The 18,094-nt window shown below is 38.2% G+C and overlaps 1 long non-coding RNA gene across 1 annotated transcript in view; it reads right to left on the bottom strand.

Moving 5' to 3' along the window:
- Positions 1-1,127: 1,127 nt before the first annotated feature.
- LOC107323731 overlaps positions 1,128-18,094 on the bottom strand; it is a 104,417-nt gene continuing 87,450 nt past the window's right edge. The window contains exon 4 of the long non-coding RNA XR_001559328.2: positions 1,128-1,278. This is a non-coding gene — a long non-coding RNA (uncharacterized LOC107323731). The remainder of the gene's footprint in view (positions 1,279-18,094) is intronic.

Raw genomic sequence — 18,094 nt, 5'->3', positions numbered from 1 at the left:
TTCTCAATGTACTGTCAAAATAAGGTCCACTCAGAATTCCTTTGAGAGTATTCGGAAAATATGGCCACTGAAATCTTCTTTAACAAAGAGAAAAATGTGCTATATCTGAACATACAGTTATTACCAATGAACATTACTATAAAAATTTACAAATCCTTTTCTCTTAGAACCTTACAGCTCAGTTTACATAATGGTTCAGTAAACATAAACTTCAAATGCATATAGATATCTATCAGAAAACCCCCATCAGAATTTCAATAGTGGAACTAATATTACAGTACAAATACGGTCAGTAGGAGAGGGCAGTAAAACAGATTACCATATATAACTGTCTCTCAGAAACCAATTTGCCTTTTATTATGCTCCTGAATGAAATTATTACATGATCTATGGAATATTGAGCCCTGTGATTATTCAGGACAGAAAGGCATGATGCTGTACCATTATATATATATATATATATATATATATATATACTGTCTCCTTACTTACTATTACACTTGGCATATTGGGAGTACAGACGATGGCAATACTCATCTCTACTACTGTGATTAAGTTATTTCTTATAGGACTATGGACATCACTGTAGTAGCCACAGTCCAAATCATTTGTTCATTCTCAAGGTATGAATTTCTAACAGACAAAGAACGCACACTCCTTTACTACCTTGAACTAAGCATTGCAGGTGATACATATTGGAAATGATTTTGATCAAGAGAACAACAAACTCATTGCAGAAAATCATGTAGACAGAGGTCTGTGTTCATAGCTGCCTGGAGGCATAAGGTCCAACATAACTGTTCATTGATCTACAGTGAAGCTCAAATACACCACTACCCTCAGCCAAGGGATGAGGCACTCAGAAGCTCTAAGACCCAGTTTCAGCCTATCTGCAGCTTTGATAAATACTGCAAGCAACGTATCTTTCTGGTTAAGCAAATTCACTCCTGCACTGTTGTGGGGATGGAATTGGATGAAATCTGAACTATTTCACATAATAATAATAATTTAATATATAGCATGATTTCTGAGTGCTCAGACAAACTTTATGTTGAATTTCGTTTCATAAGGTGGGAACATTACGAGACATATGTTACTATTAACAAACTGATAAGAATTACCTGTGAAATGGACTCTTATTTCAGCTACTACTTGCTCATAAGTCCTGCAAAACATGCAAGGGTGTTTTTGTTTTGCCATGTCTATCAGGTAGTTCATCGGGGTCACGCTGTCCTATCTCCTATGCCAGGATTCAGCCACCTTGCCATTCGTAATCATCTGTAAAAGCAAAACATGTTCTCAAGTTAAATAAATCTTTAACAGCCAGAGTCAGCCATGTCGTCTCAATGTGCACACAACTACGACTCCGTCTCTCAAAGTGGTGCTAGAAAACCATCAAGAAGTGTATAAGTCAGTCTTGGAATTTGCTGCCATTCATGTGAAACAAATGTGTTCCTCTGCACCCTCAACAGCAACGTAGTTTTCAAAATAGCCCGTGGCAAAATTTTCAAGAAAAATTAAACTAACTACCACACGAAGCTGCCTTTGGCAGGAGGCTTTTGATTTCATGTCTTTGAAGAAACATTATACTCCATGGAAGAGAAAGAAGAAATACCTGCCAAAAGAAAGTATCCTTGTTCCTTCCTCATGAGTCCCATATGTATGAACAAATTCATCAAAGTCTACATCTTAGTAAAGAATTTCATCAACCCTTAAGAGGACATTTTTATAATACGAAGAATAATAAATAAGAACAGGTTTATTTTATTTATTTATCTAGTTACTGCACAGAAGCAGAAAGGTTCAAAGGTTTCGGCAACAGAATCTTAAATGTTTTTTATGCAGTTCATATTCTTGAGGACTTGAATCTATAATGAATAAGAGTGGAATGCTGGTTTATTGGGTAGTATGGATGGCACCCCTTTCTTCTGCAAAGGGGAAGTCTTAACTCGTACCTAAGAATGATGTTTGCTCTCTTAACAAATACACATTTTGTCCAATTGGAGCAAGTATATAGGATGTATATTTGTGCATATAACAAAAACATTATCACCTTCAAGTTTCTGAAAAATATTCTTAATTAGCATCATTTGAAGCATTAAAATAACCATAAAAAATTAAACCTAAGTTAAGGCACAGCACTTCATTTATTTGAGCAGTGTCTGTTACTGGAGATAGAGACATAATATTTTCCTGTCCATCTTTTGGTGAGATTCAAATCATCCTCTTATTTGTACCCTGAGATATTATAGTAATTCCAGTGGAAACAGTAGAACATTCCAGATTCATTTCATTGAGTTTGAAGGCAAACGTGGCCCTTCTTAATTAAGCATGCACAAATCTTGTGTAGAAATTATTTTAATGAAATACAATATATTGTGATGCCACATACTCTACAATATAGAACTGCAGAATGGGAGAGCAGAATGGGAAATATAGAATTAATGCTATAATTGGAGAATGTAAATGAAGTGTGAATTGGCCACCACAGAACTTTCACTTTGGTGGATGTTGTACAACTATCTCTATCTTTCTGTTACCCACCTACAAAGTAGTACAAACTCTGAAGGACTCAAAGCCTTTTTAGAAATTCAATTTGTGTAAAGCAAGGTAGAAAAGCTTTAAAAAAAACCCAACCCTTGCTATTCAAAGCATGAATGCCCCTTCAACCTAGTATTTCTATTGAATTTACAGACTCTTCTTATGAATACATGTCGGGCACTCTGGCATGCTGCTAGGTTAAGGGTTCTCCCATCTATTGATCTCAGTACAATAAGAAGTAATCAGAGCTACTGAAATTTGATTTTTATGTGATGGAAATGTGCTGAATCATAGCTTATTGTTACAGCTGTATGTTTCAGAAACGTTTATGAAACGGGTAGGAAGAGCGCTAAATCAAATCATATTCAATGCATGTAGGATAAATGTCTTTAGAAGGCACCGAAGGGTCATCAGAAACAAACCCTGTATGGAGATAGAAGTCCCTAAAACAATCATCAGAAAGAGTGCGAGCAGTAGGAATGCACAGAAAAAATTATGGAAAAGGTGATGAAATAGTAAAGTAAATGTAATGACATAGCCAGAGAAAATGGCAAGTAACTAACCTGCTATGTGGGTATGAATTCAGGGGTACAAATATAGACATATTTGTACACAGAATATATGCACTTATATAAGAGAGGGATATAAGATGTTGTCTATATGTAGATCTAGATACACTTATAAATACAGTGCATATTATTTCAAATAGACAAAACCAAATCACTATGGGAAAAAAAAACAATGAATGCAGCATCTCCCCCACAGTGAGTCCCTGTTTTATGTGATAAGTAAGCTTTGCTCTTCATTTAAAGATTCAGATTGGTTTTAAAACACGATATCTGTTTTTAGAGTGCAAAAATACAAATAGTAACCGATCCTCCATCACTTACCCATTGCTCCTATTTCTTTCGCTGAGCTGGGTTAGTGTGTATAAATACTTCATGAGAATCTTATTTATAGAGTCTCAGATAAAATGAAGCTTTGAAACCAAAATTATTAACTCTGGGATCCCTGGTATAATTGGTTGTCTGTAAGTATAAGAGTTAGTATGAAAGTACATAAATATATCATAAAACATGATTTAGGACAAAATGAAAATTGTAAAAGCTGAAGGCCATCATTTTTGTTAAACAAATGAACAATAAGCTCAGTTGTATCTAAGGACAACGAAAATATTATTGGTTCCCTTTGTGCCAGGCTCAGAAATATGATCAGTGATATGTTCAGTATGATTTGAATAACATCCTGGGTAACAAAGATTAATATTATTGTTAATATTATTGTTGTGATTATGTATTAGTGGTGTATCGTAATAACACACCAATTAAGTACTATTAATTAGCTTCTACATTTCACCCTGGAGATGGCATCATTTCAGAAATTGCTAACAAGAAAACTAATTAGTGTTAACTTAGCTTAGATAATGGTTTCTGTGGTCTGGATATCTGCCCAACAGGGGCTGGATGCAGATCTTTGAAGCCATTTCACAAAGGTCACGTATTCACACAGTTCTTCATAGTCTAAGCACATGGGAGAACACACCAAGGCCTTTGGTCATATTCATCTCCATCACTGACAGCGGCAATTCCAAACCAGCCCCAAACTCAGAGAACAGCTGAAAGTGTCATTGCCCCAACACAGGTCCTTCCTGCTGCCAGGAGCTGTAAAAGACTGCAGGAAGCAACGAGAGGCCTCTAATGAACTCATCCGTTAACGAGTACTCCTTGCTACTTCTTGGGAGCATTCACCGTACATTTTGTGTGATTACAAACCCAATAGGAAAACATCAGTTTATTTGTTAACAGCTAAGAAAGTGAACTGCACATGGCTTGCAGAAAAGATGGAGTCAGCAAGTGGAGGGGCACAAAGCACCTGAGAGCAGCCACCATTTGCAGTCCCTTGCAGCAGCAGCGCCATGCACTGTGAATACTGCAGTCCACTTAACCACCCTCGTGTTTCTTATTCTGCTCCCTTTGAAGGGCCACCGTTAGCTCTTAAAAACAGGCTGGCGTTTGTATAATCGCTGCTGTATTTTCTAGCGGCGCTATGTAGGAGTCATTAATGTGCTGCCCAGCACCAGCCATGGCACCGCACGCTGCGCGCCTCGCTCCTGCACTTTGTTTCTATGAGATTAGATAATTGATTGTGCTCTTCCTGTGAGTGAGTCAGAGCCCATCAAGACAATTGCTTGAGCTTCAAAGGGCTTTGTAGAAAGAAATCCCATGTATTGATTTGTTCAGTAAAAACAGGGCTTTCAGCAACGGGAGCTGCATCTTTCCAGAACGGTTTGTAAAGGTAGGAGAAAACACAGCAGCTCTGGAGGCGACAGTGGAATGTTGTGTTCCAGTTGTGTCGGTGTGCAGTCAGCATTCCATTTTCCATTTATTCTTATGGAGGTGAAAGAAACTCTCCTACGTATTTTAGTTTATGTCAGAATTCAGTTAAGCCTTCATTTTGTCGCTGTACTTATAGAGTAGAAAAACAGCAGAAGTTTCTTAGGTATGTGAGAGTTTGAAAGATTTTCTCCTTTTTTAGGCATTAAAACACATCTCTCTTCGGATGCTGGAACACCTCTCTTGTGCTTTCTAACAAAGGTGATGAGATCTTTGTTCCTTGGAGCACCACTGGCACAGCACTGAGTTTCACTTGGAGTTGATGCAGTGGGTTAAATACATGCTTATGTTTTGTTTTCAAACCACCTCCTGTGTATTCTCTCCCATGAGAGCATATGAAGCGCTCTGTGTGCACCAGGGCAGAACGTCGGTGTTCAGAGCTTGTTAGAAACAAACAAAACCCATTTGTCTCTCATATAACCACTTTCCTTTAAAAACTAAGTTGGCCATACAAAATAAGCAGATGTGAGTTATTTAATTCCTATTTTACTACCTGTTTTCTTAAATTCATGGTTTTCCCCTCCCACACCTCCCTAAAAATGAAACAACAAAACCCAAGGAGGTATCAGGAGTGTTAATAATTGATGGAGTATTTGTAAACCCTTAGCAAATGAGCAGTCAAGTGACGCATGAATAAAACATTTGAAAATACGTCTCTGTCTGACAGCTAACAGCATTCTGAAGCCATGCATAAAATACACAGGTATTATATTAATGCAGTATGTGTGTAACATGAAAAGTAAGGCTGGAGGAAGCACTGGACCTCTGCTTTGTTTGTATGTTTCGGGCAGGCCAGGTTGTCTGCAGAAATACTCCAGTGGTTTCTCTGTTTAAAAGCCTTTCCAGAGGTTTCAGAGCAGTTGGGATCTCATCCCTTCAGCAGCAGCCCCTGTGCATAGCTTCTGCATTGCTCCATTCCTTGATAGTTGCTGTGAGATTAATGCACTCCCTGACACTGACTTTATACTGATACAAAAGCTCTTTTATTGGCATTACTTCTCCCAATTTACTGAAGCAATATTATCATGTTAGCACTATTTCACTATTATTTCACCATAAAGCTTTTGCACTGCCATGCACACATAAATCTCTGTCTGCTGCTTCTTGCCATGCCACAGTAAGTGCAAAATGAAAATCACACATGCATGAGATACCAAATGCGGCGACTAATAAATAGGTCTGAAATTGACCTGAAATAGCCCTCAAAGTACCCATCTTGCCCAACTGCAGATAGCACCTTCCTCTTTCCTTCCATCAAATGATCAGAACATTTCTTTACAACAGCTTCTAAACAAAGAGATAAGAGGATGCATCCTCTCTCAAAAAAATGCCATTAAGATTTCATCATACTGTCCATGAAAGAAGATTTAATTAATTTGCTTTACCTATCTCAGCTTGCACTCTACAAACAGAAGAGGGCTTTTAGGGAAGAATATTAAATGTGGAGTTTTAAGAAGAAATTACTCCATAATATCAAGCATGCGAGTTGCCATGGATGGGAGTGAATCAACATTCTAACATCTGAACTCCTCTGTTCTTGAGTTGAGAGAAATGATGGATACTGAAATGTGTGTTAAAGGCAGAAAACCAGTGACTTTGTACGGGGAAAAAGCATCACACAGGAATTTTGATGCTACGCTGCTAAATATAAAGGCATCTTTTGGTTGAGATTCTTTTTGAACAGATGCAGCCTGCAGACCATGAAAAAAAGTGTTCGTTCTGGGAGCCACACTCACACATTTCTGTTGGGAAGCTTTGCAGCCATACAGCGCAGAGCTGTCATTGCTGTTTCCTCTCAAAGGTCATCAGAAGCTCACGAGGTGGTGCTTCCATTACACTCCTCTCTTTCTGTGTTTCCATTTCCAAGTTATAGATTTCCTATACATTTCAATTAGTCTTCCCCCACCTCAGTTAAATACATCGCTGGGGTAGCAAAGGTTGAACAGAGTGACTGCAGAAATAATTACTTATTTGATAACTGGTGTCTTTCAGTGGGGGCGTCAGATTTGACTTTTATAGTGCAGACTTTGGCAGAGGAAAGGGAGGTATAGGAAGAACTGACGGAGCTCTCATGCAGTTTTGATCACAAGTCAGAAACCATGTTTAGCTGTCAAATGTACTGTTAGAGAAAGCCACCACAAAGGAATAAAAGGATGGGAGAAGAAAAGAATCTCCCTTGCTCAGGAATGTTTGTACATTTTAAATGACAGTTTGAAATGCAGAAAACGCTCGACTGAATCTTGCATTATTATCTTTTTACTTCAGTTCTAATATGAAAAGGCTTGTGAGAAGAGTGTCCTGATGATCCTGTCATTAGAGACACCGGATCTCAAAGCTAAAGACTTGTAATTCTAATGAAAAACAGCCAGAGAGAGGAGGATAAATATAAAACATCAAGTTCTGCTTTTCATAGCACTGAAATAAAATTCTCATGTAGAATTTATTGTTATGGGAGATGGTTTAAGCACCATCAAAACAAGCAGATCTTCACAGGTTTTTTCACCAGGCAGACAGGAACCAGATTCCAGCTCTGATAAATAAACTGCTTTAGGTAGATAGTTAATAGCAGGTCCATATTAATATGAAACAACAGATGAATTTCATAAGCTATCTTTTTTACCACTTTCTTTATTGTAGCTACAGACGTTGCCAACCTTTGTTATATTGCATAGCATCACACAAAACATAAATAAAAGGAGAGGCAGTGTTAATAAGTTGTTAGGGTATTTTTCTACTTGTGTGGTGGAAGCACCAGGAAATGCTTTGCAATGATAAATCCTGCACACTATTGTAATACAAATGAATGCTATAAAAATGGCAAGGAACTGCTTTATGAAAGGAGTGTCTCACAGGTCAAGTTAACACATTACAGTTTCCTAAAGAATCTTTAAGCTCATATTTTCAGGTTTTCTGAGTGATAGGAATGTCAGGAGTGCACTCAGCCTTGAGCCCTGCACCATACAGATGAGATGGGACGTCCTGGAGGACCTCTGTAGGAAGGTGGATTTCCCTCAGTGTGTACATTACAACCCAAAGCACACAGTTATACTCATTGCTTTTGATTTTACATTTTCAGCTCTTCCTTCACAGGAATTAAATGCTGCTGGCTTTTTGGTTAGCATCTTAATTCAGATAAGGAGTGTGCTTTTGAAGTAAATTGCCTGATCATCTCTATTTCCTACGCCTTGGCTGACATGTGGAGTGGGCTCAGAGTGTATAAACTAGATTGGTTACAAAGCCTTGCTCTTGTACCTGGGAAGACTGGGGATAAGATGCAGTTTATAAGTTTAACAAGGCAAAAATGGGCCTCCATGACGCTGACAGCCTGACTTCTATAAAACAAGCAGAGGACGCTTCCCTGTAAACCAGACAACAGTTTGATGTATGAGATGCCTGTTAGAGAGAGAGATAATTTCTATTTAAAGGCGGCAGGTACCAATTAACCACACCATCTCTACATACATTATTCAAGTCGCTCATTATCCTTACTGTTAACAAAAAAAAAAGCCAGTTGATCCCCAGATCATTATTGCTGCAGGAAGGAGGTGGGGGCAGTTCTACCATCCCTGCAGCTCAGCCCCATCTGCAGACTTTGTGTTCATTTCCAGTTGGGTGATTCTGCTGTTGTTCCTCTGATGTTGCATTTACATTCCATGGAAGTGCAGCAAACTACAGCACCAGACCCGATGTCTCCAGCACCACTAAAAGTGCTACTCTCTCTCCAGGCAGTTTCTCAATGAACATTTACTAATAGAGTATTTTACAATTAGCAGTTGTTCCATTACATATTCAGGAGAGATAGTAAGCAGGTATAAATCTTTGGTTTCATCTCCATCAATATTTCTGTCCCTGTCTGTCTCCTTAATTGCTATTGACTACAGAAGGTATTTTTTCGTTGAGGCGTGAGATAAATTGATATTGATTACAGTAAATGAACTTTTCTGTAGTCAGAGTCAATTGGGAAGGTACAGAGAAGAAACTGCAAGCATGTTTACGTTGCACATGAGTAAAATTCCTCTTTAGAAGCTCTCTGACCTACTTCCTGGTGCTCGACTAAAAGTAAATGCACATTTCTACTGTTTAATGCAAGAAAAAATATCAAATGATGTGACTTTGGGCAGAATGAAAATCAGCTGCATTTACCTGATGGATTGAAACATCAGAAAAGGAAATTAGAACCAAAACAGCTTTAACTTTTAATCCTTCACCTGGGGAGCTTTTGCCATGTATTTTTCTTTTTATCACAACTGCATATTTCATTCTGCAGAAATAATGGTAAGAAAAACCTATCAGCAAGGTATTTGATTTTATACATCTCTTGGTACCTCGTGCCACATTTAACTTTGTTTGTGATCCAAAAAGTAGGAGGATGCAGTCACCTGCTGCAGCTCATCACCCCATTTGGAACAATCGAGACACAAAGATCATTGCTCCCCATGCCAATGCACTTGAGGTGTATGGCCAAATCACTTTCATCACAGCTCCACGTAAGCCTTATTAATTTAAGCTTTATACAAGCTAATAAATAACATTCCTTGAATCCAAAGTAGCATGAAATACTGATTATTTAAAAGCACCATCTAAACGTCTAAGCCCTCTAGCTGAGGGCTTTATAGTGATGCATACTGTAGAATAAAAGCTTACATCTAGACAGACAGAACAGACAAGCTATAAAAGAAAGAAAAGTGTCTTCTCTTTTTCACATAAGCTAAATTGTGTAGGATAGATGACATAATTCAACATGCAGGCTTAAACTGCGTACTTTGTTTTGGTTGCGTGCCTAAATCTGTGTGTGAATTGGCCATGCCCTTCAAAGCACTCTGTGGCAATGGCAGAGGTCTGTGGGGATGCAAGATCCTTCCTACCTTGCAAGGCTTCGTTCGGAAAAGGCATTACTCTTTGAACATTTAATTAAGTCTCATCTTTCTACAGCTATGCCAATACACTCAATAGACACTCCTCGCAGTTTTGCCTTAATGGCTGTGAAGCCATTTGCTACAACAGTGACTTAATTAATATTTTCCTATTCTGTTTTATTCAGGGAACATTTTTAATGGCACCTGTTTGCTTACTGGTTAATTATTGCCTTTTGTTGCAGAATCTATGGTACAGGTGTAGGAATAGGAAAAATACATCTTTGTGACAAACCCCACTTGCTATACTAATTTCCTGCAGAACAATAATTCAGGCAGTGAGATCACTCCATTCAATTAATCAAATCCTTAAATTCCTATTGCACTGTCAAACTGTGTGCTGACATACATTAAGACTGTAACAACTACTGCACAGTGTATTGCACTTACGCTCTAAATTCTTCAGGCGGCATCCTTTCTGTGCATCTCCCACAGTGCCTTAATAGATCCAAACCCAACAATAACCAATGGAAATAGCTGTCACTCAGCCCTGAATAGTCCTTTTCAGGTAAATTAAGCACTAGTCACAAGAGCTGCCCTTAATTTTCTTTTTTCCTTAGTTCTCTTTCAAAAATATAATGCACAAAGTTCTGGAAGAAGGACTTATTTGAATCACTTCTGAATTTTCTAAGAAACACATAATGAGTCTATGGATATAATATTAGGAGAGCAGATACTTTTGTTAGCACTGTAGCAGTATAGAAATTTCAGTGACACGGAGTAGAATTATTTTGGAACTATGATTGGAGTAGAAAAAGGATTCAGTGGCACCTTGACAGCCAGCCCAGCAACCCCTGGTATGGGGCAGCTCTTCACTATGGTACATTTTGTTCCCGGAGGCATTGGATATGAGGGGGCAGAGAACAGCTGCTGTGTCAGGGGGTTGGATTGATGAACCCCAGAGGTCCCTTCTAACCCCTGCAGTTCTGTGATTTATGCTGTATTTTCAAGATTTGATTATCTTCTAATTCTGTTAGTTAACGTGGCTTATTTTATTCGGCTGTTTTTCAGCGTTGACCTACTTATGGCAATTTTACTATATATGTTTTGCTTCCTCCTTATTTCCCTTCTTTATTGCTTTGCCATATTTATGTATGTGTTTCTCTGTACTACAGTTTTATTTGGATTTTGTGGTCTTCTTTCATATGGTAAAGTAAATTTTCCTCCTTTACTGCAGTCAAGAAATGATTGCTCACCTTTACCTGGCTTTGGCCTTGGCCAGGTACAGAATTACTATCATTAAATGTTAGTGCTTCTAATTGCCTTTCCAACATTTGCCTTTCTTTTCGGTTCAGTTCTAACTTTTATAAGGGTGAGACTGGAAGTAGAACCAAGGACTCTAAAAAGGCATTTAGTTTTGTCTGCCTGGTAAGAGAAAGAAAGGAAAGCTATGAGCATATGTGCATTCTGGCTCTTACAAAGTGCATGAAGCTAATATACTTCTAGTAAATAATCAGTAATTCTTTAGTCTTCCAAGCTTTCCCTCCCATCTCTCATTCTGTTGATAATGAGTAGAATCATGGAATCATAGAATCCTTAGGGTTAGAAGGGACCATTAAAGGCCATCTAGTCCAGCTCCCATGCAGTGAACAAGGACACTCACAGCCAGATTAGGTTGTTCATAGCCTGGTCCATCCTGAGCTTGAAAGTCTCCAGGGATGGGGCATCCACCAGATCTCTGGGCAATCTGTTCCAGTGCATCACCACCCTCACTGTAAAAGACTTTTCATATATCCAACCTAAATCTACCTTCTTTAAGCTTGAAACACTATTCACATTTGATTGGAACACGTTGGGTTTTGCCTTCCTATCACTGGATCGCTGTGCAATGGAAGTCTTCAAACCTCTTACTTCATAAGAAGCTCATTTCATAAAATGAGCTGGGAGAAAAGTCACACAGAAAAAAAAGAGATCCCTGTTCTTTATTTTACAGGCGATAATGATTGGTGGGAATCAGTCTCACAAGCTTCACATTTAAATTATCAGGAACCCAAAGCACTTTGTTTCCCTAATATATTGCAGCCTTTCTTGACCAGGCTCCTGAATTTACATGCAGTAACACATTCTCCTTCCCGAGGCTCTTTGGAGACTTTTTTTTTATGGAAACATCAATAGTTTCTACCTCTCTCTGGACTCATTTAGTCTGTTTACAAAACACTATCAAATGTCAGTATCTCATCTGTGATTCATTTCCTGACATTTAATTATTGTTCTCTAAATCACTTATCTAAAGAAAAGAAAAAGTGCAACAAGATTTTTTAAATACTGGTTATTTTATAATTATTTTCCTCTTAATCTTATGAAAACCCTAGGTGCTGTTAAAGAAAACTTGAATGGAAAATGCTACAAATATGTCTCTTAAATGTTAGTTACAGCCAGAGGAAGGGAAGATTTATAACCAGCCTTAGAAGTGTATTGATACGGAATGCAGTAACCATAACATTATATTTTACAATGTCTTTCATCCAAATGGATCTTAACACTCTCTTTGCTTATGTATTTTTTATCCTGTTGCAGAATGAACAGCGTCTGTGTGACAAGACAGCGTCGGATAAATGAAAGCCTTTAAAAATGGGCACAGCTTGTTTTTTCTCTAATGCTTTCTTAAACTGGAAAATGGAGAATCCTATTTTCGTCTTCACGTTGTTCTTGTTTCACATGGTGAAGATGGAGTGAATCATTAGGTTGGCAATAAATGACAGACTCATAATTCCAAGCTGTAATGAGGGAGGAGTGCAGCACAGTTTCCTTTCTGATATTATAGAATTATTTGTGAGGAAGTGAAAATGGCATCCAGTTTTGAACACAGGTGAAATTAAGGGATTTCTTGTAAGGAACAACTGTTGCCATTGCTTTCATTAAGTCACTGGAAAAGAGTGTTAGAATTTTTGGCAATGGAAGAATATGTTTGTATGGAACTCATATTTCATAGTGGCTCCAAAACTTACTGGTTTAAACGCTAACGAAACTTCATAAATAGTGTTTACAGGCTCATTTATAAGTGTTTTGTTATCTTTCTCAGTGCTGTATATGCACATCTAAGTGCTTTGGCTTTCTTGTAAACACATAGATTAGGAAAACTGTGGAAGGGTGAAAGAGACACATTAATTCAGCAAAAATTATTTAGGTCCTGAGAGGTTGGAAGGATTAAGAAATTGCTACCCCGTTTTTATTTTAATCTCAATGGGGTAGAGGACATCCAAAGCAGGAGAGCTTACATGGCTGCCCACAGCCCCAGAGTATCACCTTATCAAAAAGAAAGCACTAAAAAAGGACCATTGGTGAAAGGGATCTGGCTACTGAAAGGTAACATACGTGACTTGCCTCTTCGGAAATCAAAGCTCAGGATGAAGTATTGGATATTTTCTTCCCCTCTGTCCTTTCTACATTCATCAAGGGCTGAAGACTGAGTACAAAGAACTGGCCTTTAGGGCATAATTATACAGAGAAAATCAAACACTAGGAAAAATAGTTTGCAGGGTTGGAGTTTTTTAATTATTTATTATTTGACTATCCTTAAGTGAAGAAAGAGTGAAAGATGTAAATAACTCAACTAATTTATAATCACTGTGAAAATTGAGCGCTGGAAGGCAAATTCCTTCGAGAGTATGTGTTTGGATTATGTCAAATTATATTTTGAGTCCAATATTAGGCTTCTCAATTATTCCTAGAAGGACAGAAGTGCAAGACAGCTTCTAATCATGCAAACCACGCCATCACATCAATACAGCCACAAACATCTGCAAGGAATGCATCTATCCTCACCTAGCAGAAGTCGAATGCTCCAGAAACATGTCAATTTCAATCACACCTCAAAGCTTTTTCTTCAAAAATATTTCATTTATAATGATATTTGCTCTTCTGTGATACCTTTCATCTAAAATCTTAAAGTGCTTTGCAGGCATTAATTAATTAAGCTTCAAACTGCACCTGGGAATCAGGAAGGCCTTTATAATTTATTGCATGATGCAAATAAGTGGTTTATACAAAGTCACACGAAATTGTTTCTACTGCAGCTCTGTGGTCATTAACACTGAATGGGTTCTCTGTCTGATGAACCCAGTGGTGTCAGTTGGATTGGTTGTGGCTGATTTGTCAGAATGCAGAGAGGTACAGAACAGAGGTGTTGCATCTTCAAATTTCCTACCTGAAATCAAGTTGTTTTCAGGCATTTTACACTATTTCTCCAAAAGCCTCACTTGGAAACAGGAGTGACAGTGCCATTGTGATAGGGGTTAAGGAAATCATTAAGCTTCATCACCTTCACAGGCAGTCATTGAATGGAGTTGCATGACTACATATACCTTGATCTACATTTAGTCACCAGTGACAGAGCTGAAACTGGAGGTGATGGGACAAGCAGCGTTAATCCAAATTATCAACCTTATCTCAATTTGAATATCCAGTTACTTGACAATATAGACAACCTGCAAAACCAAGCTAGGATACTTTGTTTCTAAACATATATGAAATCTTTACAGGATCAATCAACTTGTCTCTTCTTTCATAGGTTTTATATACACATATGTGGATTCTACAACTTGCTAAAAACCTGACCTGGAAGAAAACACGCACCCAAATTAATCTAGAATATGCACTAGCAAGATTTGACCTACTGGAATCCCCAGCTTTCTAGCAGAAATCAAATTGTCCCCTGAAAGTCAATGAATCTTTTCTCCAAACTCTGCAGCATGACTCCAAATACACGATAAATTTCCAAGTCATCTGCTGGAATTAGCACAACACGTTGTACATGCAAATCTGGCTTTCAAAGATTTACTTTTGCTTTAATCACCAGCACTAAAAGGACCTAGTGTTTCCCTTTCATCTGGCAGCAAATTAATTATAAAAGCTATATGGTAATATTAATATTGTCTTACTGTAGATCAATGGTTTTGCTACCTTTGATTCTGGTATTATGCGTTTGATGACAAAACAAGATATATAATTCCCAAAATTTCAAGGTGATAATTCAGGTGAAGATTTTTAATAGAAATGTTTTATGTGTTGACTCAGTTTAAAGTTCTAAACTATTGTCTCCTTCAGCTCACCATCATGAAAATGATTGAAAGGAATCCTAAATATATGACTATGGTGTTTTTGTCACTTCCAGCAGAGGGTAACAACCTCTGTGGTCTGGGTATTTGCCCAGCAGGGGCAAAGATGGATCCTCTCAATCATTCCACAAAGGTCAAATATTTACTCGGTGGTTAATATTCAAGGAGCAGAGGGAAAGTGAATCACAGAAACCACCAAAGTGAGGGGGTGGGAAAGAAGGGAAGGAAATTCACGGAGCCATTCTACTACATGCATACACACACTGTACACACATGCACACCAGTAATGCAGTGTGCATTGTGTGACTATGCAGTGTGACTTCTTTTTCACACCTCGCCTTTAACTCTGCTGTATCCTGCTGCTCACATTATCTCTGAATATACACTCATTTCAAAGAACATCTGTTTCGCTTTGTACTTAATTCTATTTTTATTATTATTTTTTTTTCTGAGAGGGGTGGAGCGGGGCTAGAAGAGGAATAATGAAATCTTTTATTGTTACTTTCTTGTAATGCAACTTTAATGAGGTTTTTTGCACGACAATGCAGTAACAAAGCCAGGCTGTGGTCTATGCATCTCCTGATCTCACTGTGGGAGCTTTTCCCTTTGATGTGACTGTTAGAAACACCTTGAGCTGGTGGTGACAGTTTTAACACTGCAGCTCTATAGTCCTCTGTTTGTATACATCTGATGAAAGTCAGTCATCTCACAGAGATAAAGGCAAACCACTGTATTTAGGGCACTCTAATTACTCATCTGAATGCAGGATACGGTCTTGTAAAATAAGCCCTCCTCTCCTTCTTTTAATTATGATTTTGTTCTTAACAAGATGGAGATTAAATTGAATGCTCCAGATCAAGGCAGAGAAAATGACTGTTTTAGTGTACCTTGAGCCATGGCTTTGGTAAAACATGATTACAGCAGTGTTTTATCTTCTGTACCGCACTGAGGAAAATCAGCTGAGGAGTAAATTGTTGCCCTTTGCTTAAGGAAGCATGCGTCCATTCCATGGCCTTCAGCTCCCTTCCCCAATCATCACCTCTCTAACAACAACCAGAAAGAAGCACAGAGGTCTGAGCAGTAACAGAATTCGCCTCCTCTCCTCTCAGGCTGTTTATGCAAGTCAGACCCCTGAACCCCTCTGTCTGAACTCACATTTCCACCCAGTGCAGATTCCCACCTGATCACCGTGGCCTTGTGCGAACACTGTATAAACATCAGGTGAAAAAATTACCCTTCAGCTGAAGAGCTGGCTGACTAAAAATAGGATAAAAGACTCTGGCTGGATGCAGCACATAATTGAGGGTAGCAAAAGATCAGAATCAGAGAGCTGTGTTTATAAGCAATAGTCTTAACATACAGGTAATCTAAATTGCAATGAAAGTATTTTGAAGTTATTATAAGAGAGGGATTTTTATGCAGGATGTGAAGGTGAGAATGTGATCCGAAAGTCTATTGGCTCTGCAGACTTTTATAGAGAGCTCTTTTCATACAGAAGTGGTATGGGGGAAAAAAAGAAGGATGGTATTGCTAAGAAAACATGGCTGTATTATAGCATAAATTCAGATAACAAAGGATATATGTTCTATGTGCTAATAGCCTAAAAACTGCTGCCTGGATCCTCGTGAGGAATGAAATAGAGATGAGAAACTATTGTTATTGTATTCCTTCAGCTGTTAAGCATGCCATTCTTTTCCAACATCTGTACCCCAGAATAAACAAAGTTTTGGATGTCACAGATATACACTACTTGCATACAATGCATACAATGCCTTTGCTATAACACTCACAATACAAGACTTGGCAATGTTTTCTGGATCACAGTTTCACCTTGTATTTAAAATTTATTGAAAAGGTACCAGAAAAGATTGAGAAACAAACTCAAAAGAATCCTTAAAAACCTGAGTTATGAATACATGAGACTGTTTGCAATAACACGTACAGAAAAAATAGAAGCTAAAGATGGACTGAAGAGTTTCCATTTGTTTTTTAGCTGGACTGGATGAAGAGCTTTTTTCTTTTGCAAGAGATTATCGGTGCTAATGCTTAGAAGAAGGCAGGAAGGTGGGTTTTTGTTTGGTTCAGATGAAAGTGAAGTCACCATCTATTGTTGGAGAACAACAGACTCAGCCTTTAGTTCAAAGGCTCGGATAATTTGCTTCAATAATTATCTTTCCTGGGACATGGAGAACAAATTATCTTGCAAGCAGAATTTAATGTACATTGTAAAGACCCCAGTTCTGTTACAATAGCCCAGAAGAACCTGTACATGGATACACAAGTGACAGAAAACATCAGAGAGTTACAGCTATGCAAGGAGAGTGCCTATGAGGGGGGGATGCTCCTTGAGGTTCAGAATAATTCCTTCTTTGTGTCACTAAACTGTTGTCCATCTAACTTATCCATTGATAATTACTAATAAATACTACAGAGAAGGTCTTCTGAACCTTATTTCAAGATTGTACAAAAGCAATGCTGCCACTGTAACGTTCCACTCCTCAAGAGAAGGTACTTTATCTGGAATCGAATCCATGATGCTGGATTACTGATGAGTGGGACGCCACTCTTGCACAAACACATATATACACCTCTATTAAACTGCAAACGCGACTGTGTACATCAGGATCACAGAGCAAACCCATAAACTGGAGGAAAGATGAAATCAGGCTGATTTTAAGGCTGATTTTAAGGCTGATTTAGACAACAAAATACAGATAAAATAAAATATTTAGAAGTAGAACCCATTTGCTGCTCAAATCAAGTGTAAAAAATACAAAATAAGGATGCAGGAGGCCAAAATCTTTGTTTCAGTTTACAATAATTGTCACAGGTGACACTTGGACATGTGAGCTGAATATAGGTCTGTAAGAAACCCCTTTATTTCTATACAATTTATGTGGCAAACATTGATTTCAGGTTGTTTCCCCCCAACAAGGATTTAAGGAACTGCCTGTGCTCTGCTGGCAAAATTCCTTCACATGAAATGAGACAGATGTTAGTTATACATCAGACGTGTTTGATATATAATAGATTATTCAGAATCTGCATGAGGATGCTGAATGGAAATCCCTGAAATATGAGTAGAGTTAATGTTAATGCAGTGCCCTTTCTCTCAGGTACTTTAGAAGCATTTGATTTAGGGGCAGGGTAGGAAATAGTGCCCACCTTTGCGCTCAGTCCCTTTGTGCCC

The sequence above is a fragment of the Coturnix japonica genome, chromosome 22 (assembly GCF_001577835.2).
Source record: "Coturnix japonica isolate 7356 chromosome 22, Coturnix japonica 2.1, whole genome shotgun sequence".
Taxonomy (NCBI): Eukaryota; Metazoa; Chordata; class Aves; order Galliformes; family Phasianidae; genus Coturnix; species Coturnix japonica.
Note: the sequence above shows the minus strand (reverse complement) of the source record. Positions and strands in the feature narration are given on the sequence as shown.